Below are 19,885 nucleotides of genomic sequence, written 5' to 3' on the forward strand. Positions count from 1 at the left end.
ACACAACTCCACCATCATCACCGGAAAGGGAAACTATAGTAACTATGGCTAATGAAGATGAGAATGCTCTTCCAAGTTGGGTTAGTCCAAGAAGGCTTGCTAACCTTGGTAATCAAAATGCCAAGCAAGTCGAGTTGAAATCGGGGTTGATAAATTTGATAACTCAGAATCAATTCACTGGAATAGATCATGAAGACCCTTACAAGCATCTCACAAATTTCTATGTTACCGCCGGTACTCTTGGTATGAAGGAAGATGAGGAAGAACCAATGTTTTGCAAATTATTTCCTCACTCTTTGATTGGTAAGGCTAAGGAGTGGTACTTAGATCAACCTACTTCTTTGATGAAAGATTGGCCTGCATTGGAGAAAATATTTCAAGAGAGGTTCTTTCCGGAGGATAGGCATCTTGAAGCTAAAACATCACTCACAACTTTTTCTCAAGGTCAAAGTGAGTCTTTATGTGATGCTTGGGAGCGATACAAGTCTTTGCTTAGGAGCTGTCCTAAGCATGGTTATGATAGCCAGATGCAAATCTACTTATTTCGTCAAGGGCTTCAAGACATGTCCAAGACGATGCTAGATGCAAGTGCTGGAGGATCTATTGCTTTGAAAAGTCCAGCTGATGCTGTCAAAATCATTAATCAAATGGCTCTCAACACAAGAAAATCTTCTCACAACCGGAATCCTAATCAAAGGAAAGCCGGTATCCTTGAACTAGAAGCAAACGATGCAGTTTTGGCTCAAAATAAGCTTCTCACTCAACAAATAGAAGCCATGCAAAAGGAGATGAGAGCTATGCCAAAACAAATTCTTGAATCTCTCAAACAAGAAGGAGGAACATCTCAGGTAAATGCTTGTGAGCTTTGCACGGGAGATCATCCCACCGGCTTTTGTCCCACACCCGGATCTTTTGAAGAAGAGGTGAATTATGTGGGAAACCAACAAAGACCAAACCAACCACAACAAGCCGGAACTTCACAACAAGCTCAAAATCCGGGTACTTCCAACTTCCAAGGAAGATATCCGGCCAATCAAAACCAACAAAGACCTTGGAGAACACCTTACAACAATAACTACCAATATCCGCAATCAAACTTCTACCAACAACCTTTCCCTCAATTCCAACAACCATTCAATAATCAATACCAATTTCCACCACCAAATAACCCCCAACAACCTAACAATTCCCAAAGCACCGAAGAAACCTTGAAGCAATTCATGCAAATGTCCATGGCTAACCAGAAAAATACCGACGCGTCCATCAAAGGCCTTGAGACGCAAGTTGGCCAGTTAGCACAACAAATGGCTCAAGGTCCTCCGCAAGTGGGAACTTTCACCGCTAACACTCAACCAAATCCTAAGGAGCATCACAAGGCATAGCAGTCAAAAGCTATTGCTACAAGGAGTGGTAGAGTAGTAGGTAAAGGGGTAGGTGTAGATATTGTTGTTGAAGAGAAGGATGATGAAGTTGTCAATGAGGAGGTAAAAGAGAAGTTCGAGGAGGATGTTGTAGAGATAGAGAAGGAAGTGTATATAAAGAATAATGAAGAATTAGTTGAAAAAGAAAAAAATCAAAAAAGAGAACTAGTGGAACAAGAGGAGATGGAGAGGAAGAATAAAGATGTGGGGAAAGATAAAGGGAAGAAATAAGAAGTTGAGAAGCAAGTGGTGGCTCAACGTTTACCATACCTACATGCTCCATCGAAGAAAGACAAAGAGCGGCAATACGCAAGGTTTCTTGAACTCTTCAAGAAGTTGCAAATTGATATACCATTCTCAGAAGCCTTGGAGCAAATGCCGGTCTATGCGAAGTTCATGAAAGATATCCTTTCCAAGAAAAGAAGAGTCAACGATGAAGAGACGATCCAAATTGATGCCAATTGTAGTGCTATTATTCAAAGAACGTTGCCTAAGAAAGAGCAAGATCCGGGAAGAGTCACTCTACCGGTAGCTATTGGCACAACACATGTAGGTAAAGCACTACTTGATCTTGGATCAAGCATCAATCTCATGCCTTTGTCCGTTGCCAAAAGAGTTGGTGACCTTTGTATAAAGCGGACTAGGATGATGTTGCAATTGGCCGACAAATCTTTTGTAAAACCACTAGGTATGGCCGAAGATGTTCTTGTAAAAGTGGACAAATTTATTTTTCCGGCTGACTTTGTGGTTATGGATGTCGAAGAAGATGAGGATGTGCCTATCTTAATGGGAAGGAATTTCATGCAAACGGCTCGGATGATGATTGATCTTGATGATAATATCATGAAGGTCAAGGTAAATGATGAAGAGGTTACCTTCAACATCCGAGAAGCCTTGAAGTACTCGAAAGACAAGGGTGCATGTTTCAAAATGGATGCAACCGAAGAAGTCATCTTGACTACTCGAAAGCGATTGCACAATAGAACACCCCTTGAGAGTGCTTTGGTGGACGCACTCAATGCTATTGATGAAGACGAAGCAAGTGCCATTGAAGAGTGTTTGAAGGAGCTAGATTCCTTGAAGGAGGTTCTTCCTAATCAAGCCATACTTGAAGATTTGAAAGAAGAATCCAAGGAAGAAGCAAAAGTTGATGACACCAAGGTAGAATTAAATGTTTTACCATCTAATTTGAAATATGTTTTTCTTGAGAAAGATGGTACAAAACCGGTGATCATTAGTAGCTCCTTGTCCATCGATGAAGAAACAAAGTTGGTAGAGGTCCTCAAGGCCAACAAGGAAGCGATAGGGTGGAAGTTATCCGACTTGAAAGGGATAAGTCCATCTTATTGTATGCACAAGATTATGATGGAAGAAAACTACAAGCCGGTAGCACAACCACAACGCCGCTTAAATCCAAACATGAAAGAGGTGGTGCGAAAGGAAGTAGTGAAGTTGCTTGAAGCCGGCATGATCTATCCTATCTCGGATAGTGCTTGGGTAAGCCCGGTTCAAGTAGTTCCCAAGAAAGGAGGAATGACGGTGATCACTAATGATAAAGATGAGTTGATCCCAACTAGAACCGTCACCGGATGGAGGATGTGTTTAGATTATAGAAGACTCAATCAAGCAACAAGGAAGGATCACTTCCCCTTGCCCTTCATGGATCAAATGCTTGAAAGACTCTCCGGTCAATCCTTTTATTGCTTCCTAGATGGTTACTCCGGTTATAATCAAATCGCCATAAACCCAGATGATCATGAGAAGACGGCTTTCACTTGCCCCTTTGGTATTTTTGCGTATCGAAGAATGCCATTTGGCTTGTGTAATGCACCCGCAACTTTTCAACGGTGTGTTCAAGCAATCTTCTCCAACTTTATTGGTAAATGCATGGAGGTGTTCATGGATGATTTCTCAGTTTTCGGTTCGTCATTTGATATGTGTTTGAATAGCTTGGATGCCGTGCTGAAGCGGTGTATTGAAACTAGCTTGGTGCTCAATTGGGAGAAATGTCACTTCATGGTTACCGAGGGTATTGTCCTTGGTCATAAGATTTCTGCTAAGGGTATTGAGGTAGACCAAGCAAAGGTTGATGTTATTGGAAAGCTTCCACCACCGGTGAATGTCAAAGGTGTTCGGAGTTTTCTTGGCATGCCAGATTTTACCGGAGATTCATTAAAGACTTCTCAAAGATAGCAAAGCCTATGAGCAACTTGCTCAACAAAGATAAGTCTTTTATTTTTGATAATGAATGTCTTTTAGCATTTCAAACTTTGAAAGAAAGATTGACCACTGCACCAATAATCATTGCTCCTAATTGGAATTTAAATTTTGAATTAATGTGTGATGCAAGTGATTATGCTGTTGGTGCGGTCTTGGGTCAACGTAAGGACAAAATTTTTCATGCTATTCACTATGCAAGTAAGGTTTTAAATGAGGCGCAAATCAATTATGCCACAACCGAAAAAGAGTTACTTGCAATAGTTTATGCAATGGAGAAATTTCGTTCTTACCTTGTAGGTTCCAAAATTGTTGTTTATACTGACCATGCAGCTATCAAGTATCTCCTTACTAAGTCCGACTCAAAGCCAAGGCTCATCCGTTGGATGTTGTTGCTTCAAGAGTTTGACTTAGAGATCAAAGATACGAAAGGCACGGAGAATCTTGTAGCTGATCACCTTTCAAGGTTGACAAACAATGAGGTAACCAAGAATGAACCGGAAGTTCGTGAAGAATTTCCCGTCGAAAGGTTGCTTGCAATCAATGTGAGACCGTGGTTTGCCGACATGGTGAACTACAAAGCAACCGGGTTCATTCCGAAAGATTTTGAATGGCAACAACGCAAGAAGTTCCTCCATGATGCTAACCACTATGTGTGGGATGAGCCTTACTTGTTCAAAATTGGAGCGGACAATCTCTTGCGTAGGTGTGTGGATGATGAAGAGGCAAAAAAGATCCTATGGCAATGTCATAATTCGCCCTATGGAGGTCACTTCAACGGGGAGAGAACAGCCGCAAAGGTACTTCAATCTGGGTTCTATTGGCCAACTCTATTCAAAGATGCCAATTTACATTGCAAGCATTGTGATGAATGCCAAAGAACCAGATCAATGTCAAAGCGAAATGAGATGCCTCTACAACTCATCCTTGAAGTGGAAGTGTTTGATTGTTGGGGTATAGATTTTGTTGGCCCTTTTCCTTCATCATATTCAAATGAGTACATCTTGGTAGCTGTTGATTATGTTTCAAAGTGGGTGGAAGCCGTAGCATCGCCTAAAGCCGATAGCAAGACGGTAGTGAAGTTCCTAAAGAAGAATATTTTCACCCGGTTTGGTACACCAAGAGTTCTTATTAGTGATGGAGGGTCACACTTTTGCAACACACAACTTGCCAAGGCCCTAGATCATTATGGAGTCAAGCACAAAGTAGCATCACCGTATCATCCGCAAACGAATGGACAAGCCGAAGTTTCCAACCGGGAGGTCAAACGAATACTTGAGAAGACGGTCTCTACATCTCGGAAGGATTGGTCGGCCAAACTTGATGAAGCTTTGTGGGCATATAGGACTGCATACAAGTCTCCTATAGGCCTCACTCCTTTCCAAATGGTCTATGGCAAATCTTATCACTTACCGGTCGAGCTCGAACATAAAGCATTTTGGGCATTGAAGTTCCTAAACTTTGATCAAGAGAAGGCCGGTAAAAGAAGAAAAGTTCAAATGCATGAGCTTGAAGAATTGAGAAATCAAGCTTATGAATCTTCAAAGCTCTACAAAGAAAGGACCAAGAAGTATCATGACAAGAAGATCATTCTGAGACAATTCATGCCGGGGCAAATGGTGTTACTTTTCAATTCAAGACTAAGACTGTTTCCGGGCAAATTGAAGTCTAAGTGGTCCGGACCTTTCATGGTTAAAGAGGTCATACCATATGGAGCTGTTGAACTTGAGGATCCAGTCACAAAAGCCAACTGGACTGTGAATGGGCAGAGACTTAAGCCCTACTTCGGTGGTGAAATTGATCGGTGTTTGACGACGATTTCACTAATCGAGCCATGATTTCTTCAAAATGCGTCAAGCTCAGGACGTAAAACAAGCTCTTGCTGGGAGGCACACCCAGTTTTGTAAGTATTTTTAATGTTTATTGCATATAGTAGTAGTATATAAGCATTGAAAGCTGAATTGAAACAACAAAGAAAAAAATTGATCCTGAAGCATCACGCTAATAGCGTAAATTTCGCTATTAGCGTGGGAGCTACAGAAAGCTACGCTAAAAGCGTAGGTTTGGCGTGGGAGAAAATTTTTTTGGTGGGCCCAGGGGATTAACTTCCCACAACCCCTCATTTTCCCTTTTTACGGTTTCATTCTCTTTTTTTTCACTCTCACACACAAAAACTTCTCTCACTCACACACTAACCCTAAAAAATCAAAACCCTTTTCTTGTGGTTCAATTGGTTCCAAGCATTCATCCTTGCATCATTCATTTTTGCTTGCATCCAATCACTACACTAACAGGTTTGATTCTTCTTCCTTTCCTTGTTTTTGAATTGAGAAATACATGGTATGACATGATTAACAATGGTTAGGGTTAGGGTTAGAATTTTGCTTTGTGATTAGAGATTGTTATTCATTAATTATAGTTTGAAAAGGAACAAGAATCATAACCCACATGCAACAAACATTCATCTTTTGATTTTGACTCATTTTGTAAAAATTGAAAAATAAGGGTTTTGAATGATTTGTGTGCCAGTGTTGTGATTCTGATTCCTTTTCAAGATTATATTGTATTTTAGAGACATAGGATGAAACCTAGGGTTGAAAATTGCTGGTTTGTGCTGTGAAATTGCAGGAACAAGAATTTTGAAAATTTGAAAATTGCAGGTACGAAGAAATACGCTAATAGCGAAATCTACGCTAATAGCGAAATTTTTCCAGAAAATTTCGCTATTAGCGTGGCTGGCGCTAATAGCGTAGTTCTTCATACTTGCCCAGATTTTCAAAATTTTTGATGTTTTTAAATGACCAATTCTAGTTTGTGCTAATATTTTCTATGCAATATGTTGGTTTTTCCTGGTTTTGTTGCAGATGGCACCTAAAAATGTTGAGAAAACTACCGGAACCAAACGTCCAAGAGGCAAAGCTGCCTCGACCTCAGCCACACCTGTTGCCCCAAAACGTTTCCCCACCCCTGTTCACTCTGTCAGGTTTAAGAAGATGGTTCAATACAAAACCTGGCACGAGAAAACTTTTGACATTCACCCCGATGGTGAACATTGTGACCTCCTTTACATTTTCACTGATCGTAAGTGGCATAAACTCCTTTTTCCTACAACTGAGATTAACACTGATTTAGAAAAGGAGTTCTATTGCAATGCTACACCTGATGCCTCACCCACTACCCTTGTTGATGCCTTTTCTTGGACTTCATATGTGAGAGGGAAGCAAATCCCTTTTGATAGGGATTCAATCAATGAATTCTTAGGCAATCCCTTAGTCCTTCCACCTTCAGAAGATCCAACTGTCCATCCTTTGTGTACTTATGCTAAGAGAAATGCTCAAGGAAACTGGTCCTATGAGCAAATTGAGCGTGACATCATGAACAAGGGGAGGTTCTTTGTAAAGAATGATAAAGGAGAGATCAGGCATGCTCTCACAAAAGAGATGAATGCTAAGGCCTGCTTAGTGTTCCAATTTCTTGTCCACAATGCTTTACCCCGAGCCCATACATCCGATGCCCCAAAAGCTGTCCTACCACTCATCTGGTGTATTATGAACAAAGTCAAGGTGGATATTGCTCACATAATAGCCAATGAGCTGAAGGCTGTGGCGTTAAAGGTTGCCATCGGTGCTAAGAAGGTTGCACTTTTCTATCCCGGACTTATCATGGCCTTGCTTAAGGCCCATGGAGTACCCATTACTGGACCCTTTGATGAAGACATTGAGGGGACCATTACTGATACTTCTATCCGCACCTGGGAGAAGAGAGAGCAGTGATGTGCCCAAAGCCACTTTGATGATGATGAGGGTGGCCCATCTGAGGGCCCTGGTTCCTTTGATTTTTCAGGTTTGCAGACTTTCATGCTGGAGCAGCAGATGCATAACCAGTACGTGAGGGACCAGAATAGCTTCTTAATGGATCAAAATGAGGCAATTTGGAGGAGCAACATGGGCATACACCAGGACCTCTACAATGCTCACATGTATCCGGGAAATGCTGATTACCCGGTCATGACACCTGACCAGTACCAGAGCTATGTTCATTGGCCTGAGGGCAGGCCAAATCCTTATGTGGGGGTGGCAGATGCTGTTGATGATGAAGCTACACCTGAGCCTGAAAATGCTGGAGGTGAAGATGATGATGTGGAGGAGTGATGTGATCATGGTTTTTTAGTGATGTTTTTTTTTTTTCGCTTTCGAACTTTTGCTTTCCTTATTTCATGTTGGAACTTATTTAATTTGGTTGTATTTTGCACTTTGGTTATATTTTGTACTCTTCGAGCACTGTGGTTTTTAGTGCTCGACCTGATACTTTAGTACTTTATATTATTATGGTTTAATAATTTAGCTTGTGGATTTTAAATTATGTTTTGGATGAATTTTTTTGTTTACATCTTGCTTGTGTCTCTCAAAAGAAAATTGCTCATGAACAATAAATTTTAAAGTGCTCCATGGAGCCATGTTTGAGCAAAAGCAGGTGAGTGATAATGATATTACTTGTGAGAAAGCATAAGGCCAAGGTATTGGTTTCCTGTTATTCTAGGTTTTTAATAAGAATTTGAAACTTGTACTTTGCACAAAACATATATCATTTAATTCTTTACATAAACATAAATATTTTTGAACCACTTAGTACTTAACATAAATGTGAGGTAGCTTCAATCTGTTGTATATATGCTGGAGACCGATAATCACCGTCTAACTTGTTTTAGTTATGTTAAATCTGATAATCATTTTGAATTGTGTGAAAGCATGGAAAGGATCAAGGCACTTTTTGAATTAAGAGTAACCTACTTGACCACATAAAGCCTACCTGTGAGAAGAGCGAGTATCTGATACCCCAATCTGAGCCTAATGAATCAAGTCCTCAAACATGAACTGTCAATATTCATAAGCACAATGCTTAGTGAATTTGTCTGAAATTTTTCATAAATCCAGTTCATGCTTGTCTTTGTAAGGACTTTGATAATTTTTAATTTGTTGAACCCTTAACCTCTTTGTACTTTGCCCCTTGCCTTAGGATAGGGGAACATTCAATTAGAGTTTTGTTGTATTCAAGTTGGGGAGAAAAGGAGGTATTATATGTCAAGTTTATGGTGAAAGTGTTAAAATAACCTGACAACATTGAATCAAAGAAAAAAATTGTACATTTGAAAAAGAAAAGAAGAGAAAAAGATAGAAAAAAATCAAAAATAGAATAAGTTGTCAAGGTTATAAGTTTGATTGTTAATCACCAAAGGTTGTAATTCTTGGTAGGGAAGTATATGGATTTCAAGTTGTGATACAAAAAAATGTTCCTCTTTGATAGGCTTTCTGATCAATTGCCCCACATATGACATTTCTTTTGTAGCCCGGCCAAGTTATAACCCTTGCAAGACCTTTTGATCCATGCTTTTATGCTTTTTGAGACGATATTTGGATGGACACCTAACTTAAATAGGATGTTAGCATGATTGTTGGATCTGTGTTCATGACCTCACTTATTGTTATCATATCATTATATTTACTTTTAAAGAAGTGTGTTAGGTGTGGTTCATAGATAGATATGTTTATGTTTTGAAGTTTATGATGTATAGTTTGTGCTTAGGACATTTTTCGCATTCTTAGTTTGAATTTAGAGTAGCGGAGGACTTCATGCTTGTCCACGCGATCTTATTTGAATCACCATTTGTTTATTTTTGTTTTGAATTATTTGACACCATGTTGAAAACCTTGTCCAAAGCCTTGTTAGTTTCCTTTTCAATTGATTTGTTTGAGGACAAACAAAAAGCCAAGTTGGGGAGAGTTTGATAAGTGTTTAAAAGTGATATATTTCATATAGGAGTTTCGGCATTTTAGTGACTTGTTTTGCAAGATTCTCTATGGAAAACTCCAAATATTGTGTTAATACGTCATTTATGCTTTTGAGCCTTATTCTACCCTTGTTGTGCAGGAAAATACAAGCAAGGAGCAAGAAAAGTCAAAATTCAAGGAAGCCACGCCATTAGCGTAACCTACGCTATTAGCGTGAGGAAGAAAAGTCCAAGGTAGAAGGGTACGCCAATGGCGCACCTGGAGCGTGAAATCTAAAGCACTTGTGAAGAACACGCCATTAGCGTAAGCTACGCTATTAGCGTAATCACTCCAAAAAGGTACGCTAATAGCGTACCTAGAGCGTAGCAGACCATGAAGAACCACGCCATTAGCGTGAGAGACGCTATTAGCGTAACAAGTCCATAAAGCTACGCCATTAGTGTGGCTGGAGCGTAGAAGCAGGGCAAGGCCAACGTGGCAGCAGCCCATTGGCCAGATTATAGGCCGACTTACCACGCTATTAGCGTGGCAGGCGCTATTAGCGTAGGTACAAAAATACAGGCCCATTTAAATAGCATTCTTACCTCTCTTTTAGGTCATTCACTATTCCATTGATATTTTTATACATTCTAAGAGAGAGGTCAGAGCTATTTCCAAGAGAGAAACACAAAGCAAGTGATTAAGGAGTAGATTCAACCCTAGATTCATTGAGACATCAAGGATCTTGGCATGGAATCTTCATCTTTCCTTCATTCCTTGCATTAGTTTACATGTCTATGTGTAACTATCACCTTCTTTGTAGTATTGAGGTAACAATCAAGCTATTATGTAATCTTTTGATCTTTTAATATATAAGGTTCTAGCTTAATGATTCAATATTGTTGCTATTCTTGCTTTTAATGCTTTCAAAGAGATTCAAGATGATTTGGACACGAACTCTTGAATCTAGAACTAGATTAACAATCTATCTTATGTTATATCATTCTTGACAAGTTTGTAAACCTTTGATAATTACTTTTAATCAAGATTTTAATGCTTTCGGATACTTAATCAGGCTGGACACGGTCGATTAAGTTATCCGGTCGACTTTGTTATCGTTTAAGGGATTTGGACACGAATGTTTAAATGCTAACTTAGAAATAACGATGTCGCTTTGGACACGAAGGATGTTGTAGAAATGATTGTAATAATATTGGTTATAAAGCTAGAGTCTGTTAATCGATCGAGAGATTGCTGCTGTTATGCTTGCTCGTTATCTTATACCGCAAGCGAAATAGTTCGATCTCTTCTCGTTTTTACTTTTGTCATCTATGGATATAGTGTTACAAACAAACATTTTATAAATGATACCTTAATGTGAAAGATTGTGAACACGCTTATGATATACCGCAACTCCCTGTGGAAAACGATCTTATATATACTCACGTGTACATAGTTATATGACATGTAGAAATCCTACATCACCGGGCCGAGCCGGGCTTTGCTTAAATAGGCTAGGCCTGGTTGAAAAAACTAAGGCCTAAGCCTTGGCCTTTTACCTATCAAAGGCTTTATTTTAAGCCTGGCCTGGCCTTTTTAAAAGTCTTGCTTGACCTATTAGCCTGTTTAAAAGCCTAGTTTGTGTTACAAATTTCAAACAGAATCTGTTTATCAATTTTTTTTTTCAATTTGTGCAATGTACTTAATATAAAGATAAACATTAATTAGATACAAATTGAACTAACAAAACACAATTGTAAAATTTATAGATGGATAGAAACTCAAATAATCAGGTCTGATAACAGCAAGGATTTCAAACTTAATCTAATAACCATACTTGACCTTAGGCATATCACTATCAAGCCTTAACAGTTCACACAAATCAAATAACCATAAGAGTCTTAAATGATAACTTAACAAGCTTCCAAACAGTACGAAACATCAAAAGTTGTGTTGTATCCCAAATACAAAATTAAAAAAAAAAACTGAAATAATAATTGTGGTATGAGAATTTGAAGGATTAGTAATTCTTTTTGACATATATAGATATAGATAATAAATGTGGAAAAATGTAATATACTCATATACGGGTCGGCCTGGTAGGCTTGATAGGCTTTTTTATAAACCTAAGTCCGGCCTAATTAAATTAATAAGCTTTTTAAAAAGCTCAAGCTTGACTCATTTATTAAACGAGCTAGGCCGAGCCGGGCTTTTAGTAGGCCGAGCTATAGGCCCCTGACGGGCGGCCTGGCCTATTCCCACGCCTATAAACAACTTCGTCTTTTGATAAAGGATCACCCAACTGTGAGCCCCCCTTTGCGTGTACGTTGGACCCCAACCAACGTGGGCCGCTGACCTTTATACTCACACCAAAACTAGAAGACTTTCACCATGGCCCAAGAAAGAGGGTGTAGCTGGGAGGGGCAGAGACACCAAGCTCCCCGTTCAAGATATCATATGTGGTAAAACAACATACTTTGAATTGGCTGCTCGCCCTCCTTTTTCCCCTTGGGCCTTCAAGCTGCCACCTGCGGCATTCGTTTCGACAACGCGATTTCATAAAGCTTTTCATCCGTCTGGTAATAGGTGAAGGCGTCCATAACATCACTATGAACCCAACTATAGTCGACCTCGGGGAGAGAAGATCCTCGATCCTTTTCCATCCGCGCAGCGTCTTCCCTTCTGAAAAGATGGGGAAACCGTGAGTGCGGGCCCTGGAACACTCTTCCAACCACCAGATAACTTCTCTATGAGAGGGGACACTCCAAAAATGTGGTAAGGGATTCCCTCATCTCGCAATACAAATGTCTCCCTTAAAGTCAGTCACTACAACGGGATCCTCTAAAACTATTAGAGGAAACTCAAAACTAGTTCTTACCCTAAGATGGAGGAGCTCCCGAGTTTCACTCTCATAACCATCTGAGCGGGAGTAACTCTAGGCGATGAATCTGCCAAATCCTTCGAATTCTCAGAGCGAACGCTCATTCTTCTCCCTCAACCTAGAAAAAACACAAAAACAGAGAGAATGAACATAAAATGCAAAGAGGAGAGAAGGAAGGGAGTACCTTTAGGGTTAGATGATCTTCGAAGAAAAGGAAGGTGGAAGCTCCATAAAACACGGAATTCCGAAGCTTTGACCTGAGATAAAGGGATTTTGGCTCGAAATGATCTAAGAAATCTGGAAAAAGAAGAGCAAAAAATGTGAAAGCATTTTCATGAAAGATTTGTGAGAGAAATGAAAAAGGATAGTTTTTCTATAAGTAATGGAAGCTTAAAAATGTAAAGAGTGGAAATGAAGAGTTTCCCTCCTTTTATAGGACTCTGAAGCACCCAAATCAACGACCCAGGTGAGGAGAAACCAAAATGTTTCGATCCAACAATTGGGAAGCAACCTCGAGCCACAGAGAGTACTCAAGTTGGCGCACGTGAAACGTGATTCCTGGTACGCGTGCAAACCACGAAGCTGACACGTGGAAAGCGAAACTGAACAGCCATCACGTCAAAAACATTTGAATTCAAGACATTAAATGCAACTACTGCCACTCATTAATCTAGGGCGTCAACTTCTCCAACACGGAACCGCAAGGAAACTTCCCAAAGTTCAGAGGGCGCCTAATATATGAGAGCACCCCAATAGAACGCCTCGCATGATTAAGCCATTGTGCCATAAAGACATCAACGGCTTGGGGGAAACTGTTCTGGATCGGCTAGAAGGCCGATCCTACTGACACGTGGACCAAGCATCCACCAGACTAAGGCGCATTGCCTGAAGGAGCACGCCAACATCAGTGCACCTTACCACACTAGAGCACGCCTCCATGCATCATGCACCATACAAGTGTCCTCTAACCGCTTCCTAATCACATGCCGCATCTCACGGAAGCAGTTATTCTCATACATGGCTATTTAAGGGCGACTTAGCTTTACCCTCAAGGTACAATTCACTTTTCCCACATTTCTACACTCTTTCTTAGTTCCAATACTGACTTAAGCGTTGGAGTGCTAGCGTAACTGCAAGCACCTTTCGTCCTGTTGATATATAAATATATAGTAAATAATTATATTTATGCTCTAAATATATTTTAGCTTACTCTCTAAGTTACTTAGGATATAATATTATGATGAATATTCATTCTGTAAATATATCATAGCTTCGGCCCTTAGCTACTTACTTCTATATAATAAATCTTCCATAGTGCTATTCAGACACACGATATTTCATCATATGTCTCTCTTTTCTCTGTCATTCAACACGTCCCACCGTGACGACTCATCACCACCGTACCGAAGCACTTTCCGCCACCACTGCCTCCATCGGTTCCTAACCGGACAGATCGGTCTCTAAAGTGAGTAAAGTGAAAAGTCAGAAAATCAAAGGTTGTTATTGTAACAAACCCATGATTTATTATAATATCTATAATAATATTATCCACTTTACACTCTAAAGTGGATTCTTCACTTTAGAAGAACAAGATCCCTAATCAGCTCTGATGATCTATCTATTCACACTATGATGGTCTGGTTTATATTCAAGCAATCCTTAGTATATTACAAGGACAGTTTAATTTCTTTTACGAACTTCAAAAATTCACCTACCCCTAGACAGCCCATTTGTAGTTTGTTTTTTTTTTTTTGGTAAAAAAGTTGCTTTTTTAAAAGCAAAATAATCACTTTCAAAATATTTCAACAGTTAGTTACAAATTTTCGAGAAAAAATGAGAATCTAAGGAAAAATATATAAAAACTAATTTAAATAAGAAACTGTTTTCAAAATCATTAAAAGGCTTGTGAACAGGATGAATAAGACAAACAAACCTGAACTTCAAACACAATGGATCAAGTCCTTCCTTGGCCACTATGAACTAAAACGAGAGCAACCGGGTCTGATGTTAAGAGCAGCAGAAATTAAAATGCCTACAAATCCTTCCTCCAATCACTTCAAAGCATTGATATATATTTCCTTTGAAAGCAAAAACAAATATTAACACAATACTTTACCTTGGTTCACTTTCACATGCTACAATCTGGCAATAAAAAAGACCAAATAGTTTAAAAGTCTACTTTTATAATATTTGGTGTTGCTGTTATGCAATTATTTCATACATTGAAATTTTTAAAAATTGGTTTACAAGGACTGTTTGGCATGTAATGGAACAAGTCGCAATTAATTAATTAATTAAACTTGTTTGGCATGTATTAGAGTTTTTTAATTTTCCTAACATGACTCTCTCAAACGAAGACAAATATTTCATACATTGAAATTTTTAAAAATTGGTTTACAAGGACTGTTTGGCATGTAATGGAACAAGTTACAATTAATTAATTAATTAATTAAACTTGTTTGGCATGTATTATAGTTTTTTAATTTTCCTAACATGACTCTTTCAAACGAAGACAAATTGATGAGATGAGCTTGTATTTGAATCTGTTGCGAATTCGATGAAAAACTCACACCAATAACAACTTGATGTGTGGAGCAAGGGATAATTAAGCAACCAAAATCAAAGTGTATGGAACAATTATAATCACAAGCCAAAAGTAGAAAACAACAGCGAGAGAAAAGGAAGAGAGAACACAAAGAATTTGTTGACCCAGTTCGGTCCAAATTGACCTAGTCTGGGGGAGAGAGCAGCCCTCCGTTCCACTATATGATGAGTAACGTTACAAAAGAGATATCAATAGGTTACAAGAATAAGTCTCCCGCCTAATTCTACCCAAATCTCAGCCTCTTCCCGTAACCAAGAGACTCAATCCTAATAGTGTTTCCCAAGGTGAATCAACCCTCAAAACCTAGTGTTTGTTCCAAAGAGACAAACTCTATACAAACCCTAGTTTTGTTGTTGCCTTTCTAAACCCTTGTTTCAGCCCCCTCTATCTCAAGGTTTACACTGATATAATGCCAATATTTATAGTAAAAGAAACTCCCATAAAATTGTAACAAATCTGGCCCAAAAATACGTTTCTGAAAAATAACAGCACGCAAAATCGGCCACCGATTTTCCAAATCGGCCATCAATTTTTCCAGAACAGGAAGCCTCCCAAAAGGCAGCCAAAATCGGCCACCGATTTTCCAAATCGGCCACCGATTTGTACTTTCAGCAAACATCAATTTTGGCCTCCAAACTCCAATTTTGAGTCACTTTCACAACAATCTCCACCTTGACTCCAAATTAGTGATGATGCCCATTTAACATCAACACCTTGCTGCTCTTTCCCTTGCTTCCCACTACACCAAGTAGCTCCACAAGTTTACACCCTAATCCCTTCAGCCATCGGAATGTCTTCCGCCTTCTCGAAGGTACTTGCAGTCCAACTACGCTAGGAATTTTAGGTAGTTCCACAAGCCTTTACCTCGACCTCTTCAGCCATCGGAACGTCTTCCGTCTTCTCGAAGAGTCCTTGCAGTCCAACTACACTAGGAGTTTTAGGTAGTTCCACAAGCATTCACCATGACATCTTCAACACAGGACATCTCCCGTTTCCTTGAAGGTCTCCTTGCATCCAATCACCCTTGGCCTTTTTTTAGAGTAATCCCGCAAGTCGTGCTATACATTCTTCAACCTTATGAAGAAATCCCTTGCTCACCATAGAGCATAGCACCCAAGGTCCTCCATAGTCGTACCATTACCGGTGTGTTCAACTCCACCTCAAGCTGAGCGTACTCTACCTCAACTAGCAAATGCGTACATCCCACTATGTCTTCAACCTTGAAACTCCACCTCAACAGGTAGATCATGAGTATTGTTGCCTCCGCCTCTCCAGACTGATCATGAGTATTCTTACCACCGCCTCTCCAGGCCGATGTTGAGTGTTTAACGTCTCTCCAGACGAACACCGCTTCACTAAGCATCAATCCCAAGGTGACCAACATCACCTTCATCCTCCAAACAACACCAAACCATCAGAGCACCTGCATCCTCATAACCCTCAGTGACAATTTGTGCGGAGTTACCCTTAATCTCCGGACAATCCTTCATGAAGTGACCCATCTTGTGACAGTTAAAGCATTCAGACTTTGACTTCTTACCACTCTTTCTCCGGTTACCTCTACCTCCACCATTCCCTCTTGAGACACTTAGGCCTTCACCGTTTTCATGAACTCTCAAGTCCTTGGACTTGGTCAACTCCTTGGTTCTTAAAGCCGCTTGAACTTCTTCCAAGGTAACAGTGCCTTCTTTGCCATAGAGCATGGTATCTTTGAGTGATTCATAAGATTTCGGTAAAGCACACAACAAGAGTATAGCTTTATCTTCATCCTCAAGTTGCACCTCAATATTCTCCAAGTCATCAAGGATTTTGTTGAACTCCGTAAGTTGCTCCATGATGGCCTTTGACTCCACCATCTTGAATGAGTAGAGTTGTTGCTTTAGGAATTGCCGATGAGCCAAAGACTTTGTCATATACAAAGATTCCAACTTTGCCCACATTGATGCCGTGGTTGGTTCCTTTGCTACTTCTCTCAAAACTTTATCCCCGAGGCACAAGACAATGGCACTCCTGGCCCTGTCCACCATCTCGGTCTTCTCCGCTCGTGACATGATGACCGGTAACGAACCTTCACCCTTCAAAGCTTTCTCACACTTTTGCTGTATTAACACCGCTTCCATCTTTACCTTCCATAACCCAAAATCGTTATCTCCGGTAAACTTCTCAATATCCCACTTCGAACCCATGGTACTTGATTATTCTTTGACCCTTGCCCCACGGTGGGCGCCAATTGTTGCGAATTCGATGAAAAACTCACACCAATAACAACTTGATGTGTGGAGCAAGGGATAATTAAGCAACCAAAATCAAAGTGTATGGAACAATTATAATCACAAGCCAAAAGTAGAAAACAACAGCAAGAGAAAAGGAAGAGAGAACACAAAGAATTTGTTGACCCAGTTCGGTCCAAATTGACCTAGTCTGGGGGAGAGAGCAGCCCTCCGTTCCACTATATGATGAGTAACGTTACAAAAGAGATATCAATAGGTTACAAGAATAAGTCTCCCGCCTAATTCTACCCAAATCCCAGCCTCTTCCCGTAACCAAGAGACTCAATCCTAATAGTGTTTCCCAAGGTGAATCAACCCTCAAAACCTAGTGTTTGTTCCAAAGAGACAAACTCTATACAAACCCTAGTTTTGTTGTTGCCTTTCTAAACCCTTGTTTCATCCCCCTCTATCTCAAGGTTTACACTGATACAATGCCTATATTTATAGTAAAAGAAACTCCCATAAAATTGTAACAAATCTGGCCCAAAAATACGTTTCTGAAAAATAACAGCACGCAAAATCGGCCACCGATTTTCCAAATCGGCCATCAATTTTTCCAGAACAGGAAGCCTCCCAAAAGGCAGCCAAAATCGGCCACCGATTTTCCAAATCGGCCACCGATTTGTACTTTCAGCAAACATCAATTTTGGCCTCCAAACTCCAATTTTGAGTCACTTTCACAACAATCTCCACCTTGACTCCAAATTAGTGATGATGCCCATTTAACATCAACACCTTGCTGCTCTTTCCCTTGCTTCCCACTACACCAAGTAGCTCCACAAGTTTACACCCTAATCCCTTCAGCCATCGGAATGTCTTCCGCCTTCTCGAAGGTACTTGCAGTCCAACTACGCTAGGAATTTTAGGTAGTTCCACAAGCCTTTACCTCGACCTCTTCAGCCATCGGAACGTCTTCCGTCTTCTCGAAGAGTCCTTGCAGTCCAACTACACTAGGAGTTTTAGGTAGTTCCACAAGCATTCACCATGACATCTTCAACACAGGACATCTCCCGTTTCCTTGAAGGTCTCCTTGCATCCAATCACCCTTGGCCTTTTTTTAGAGTAATCCCGCAAGTCGTGCTATACATTCTTCAACCTTATGAAGAAATCCCTTGCTCACCATAGAGCATAGCACCCAAGGTCCTCCATAGTCGTACCATTACCGGTGTGTTCAACTCCACCTCAAGCTGAGCGTACTCTACCTCAACTAGCAAATGCGTACATCCCACTATGTCTTCAACCTTGAAACTCCACCTCAACAGGTAGATCATGAGTATTGTTGCCTCCGCCTCTCCAGACTGATCATGAGTATTCTTACCACCGCCTCTCCAGGCCGATGTTGAGTGTTTAACGTCTCTCCAGACGAACACCGCTTCACTAAGCATCAATCCCAAGGTGACCAACATCACCTTCATCCTCCAAACAACACCAAACCATCAGAGCACCTGCATCCTCATAACCCTCAGTGACAATTTGTGCGGAGTTACCCTTAATCTCCGGACAATCCTTCATGAAGTGACCCATCTTGTGACAGTTAAAGCATTCAGACTTTGACTTCTTACCACTCTTTCTCCGGTTACCTCTACCTCCACCATTCCCTCTTGAGACACTTAGGCCTTCACCGTTTTCATGAACTCTCAAGTCCTTGGACTTGGTCAACTCCTTGGTTCTTAAAGCCGCTTGAACTTCTTCCAAGGTAATAGTGCCTTCTTTGCCATAGAGCATGGTATCTTTGAGTGATTCATAAGATTTCGGTAAAGCACACAACAAGAGTATAGCTTTATCTTCATCCTCAAGTTGCACCTCAATATTCTCCAAGTTATCAAGGATTTTGTTGAACTCCGTAAGTTGCTCCATGATGGCCTTTGACTCCACCATCTTGAATGAGTAGAGTTGTTGCTTTAGGAATTGCCGATGAGCCAAAGACTTTGTCATATACAAAGATTCCAACTTTGCCCACATTGATGCCGCGGTTGGTTCCTTTGCTACTTCTCTCAAAACTTTATCCCCGAGGCACAAGACAATGGCACTCCTGGCCTTGTCCACCATCTCGGTCTTCTCCGCTCGTGACATGATGACCGGTAACGAACCTTCACCCTTCAAAGCTTTCTCACACTTTTGCTGTATTAACACCGCTTCCATCTTTACCTTCCATAACCCAAAATCGTTATCTCCGGTAAACTTCTCAATATCCCACTTCGAACCCATGGTACTTGATTATTCTTTGACCCTTGCCCCACGGTGGGCGCCAATTGTTGCGAATTCGATGAAAAACTCACACCAATAACAACTTGATGTGTGGAGCAAGGGATAATTAAGCAACCAAAATCAAAGTGTATGGAACAATTATAATCACAAGCCAAAAGTAGAAAACAACAGCAAGAGAAAAGGAAGAGAGAACACAAAGAATTTGTTGACCCAGTTCGGTCCAAATTGACCTAGTCTGGGGGAGAGAGCAGCCCTCCGTTCCACTATATGATGAGTAACGTTACAAAAGAGATATCAATAGGTTACAAGAATAAGTCTCCCGCCTAATTCTACCCAAATCCCAGCCTCTTCCCGTAACCAAGAGACTCAATCCTAATAGTGTTTCCCAAGGTGAATCAACCCTCAAAACCTAGTGTTTGTTCCAAAGAGACAAACTCTATACAAACCCTAGTTTTGTTGTTGCCTTTCTAAACCCTTGTTTCAGCCCCCTCTATCTCAAGGTTTACACTGATACA

The 19,885-nt window shown here is 40.4% G+C and overlaps 1 protein-coding gene across 28 annotated transcripts in view; it reads right to left on the reverse strand.

Moving 5' to 3' along the window:
* LOC146897987 (uncharacterized) overlaps positions 1–19,885 on the reverse strand; it is a 45,296-nt gene that overhangs the window by 20,140 nt on the left and 5,271 nt on the right. For 2 of the 28 annotated variants that reach the window (XM_085735414.1, XM_085735407.1), the window contains 4 exons: positions 14,404–14,429; positions 14,221–14,319; positions 13,579–13,747; positions 12,472–12,584 (listed from right to left, as the gene is read on the reverse strand). The gene's annotated coding sequence lies outside the window, so the exon portion shown is untranslated. Of the gene's footprint in view, positions 1–12,471; positions 12,585–13,578; positions 13,748–14,220; positions 14,366–14,403; positions 14,430–19,885 lie in introns of all 28 variants that reach the window. The other 26 variants (XM_085735402.1, XM_085735394.1, XM_085735416.1 and 23 more) reach the window with 16 other exon arrangements.

Source organism: Medicago sativa, chromosome 8 (assembly GCF_051527215.1).
Source record: "Medicago sativa cultivar Bolivia chromosome 8, Bolivia_mono, whole genome shotgun sequence".
Classification (NCBI taxonomy): Eukaryota; Viridiplantae; Streptophyta; class Magnoliopsida; order Fabales; family Fabaceae; genus Medicago; species Medicago sativa.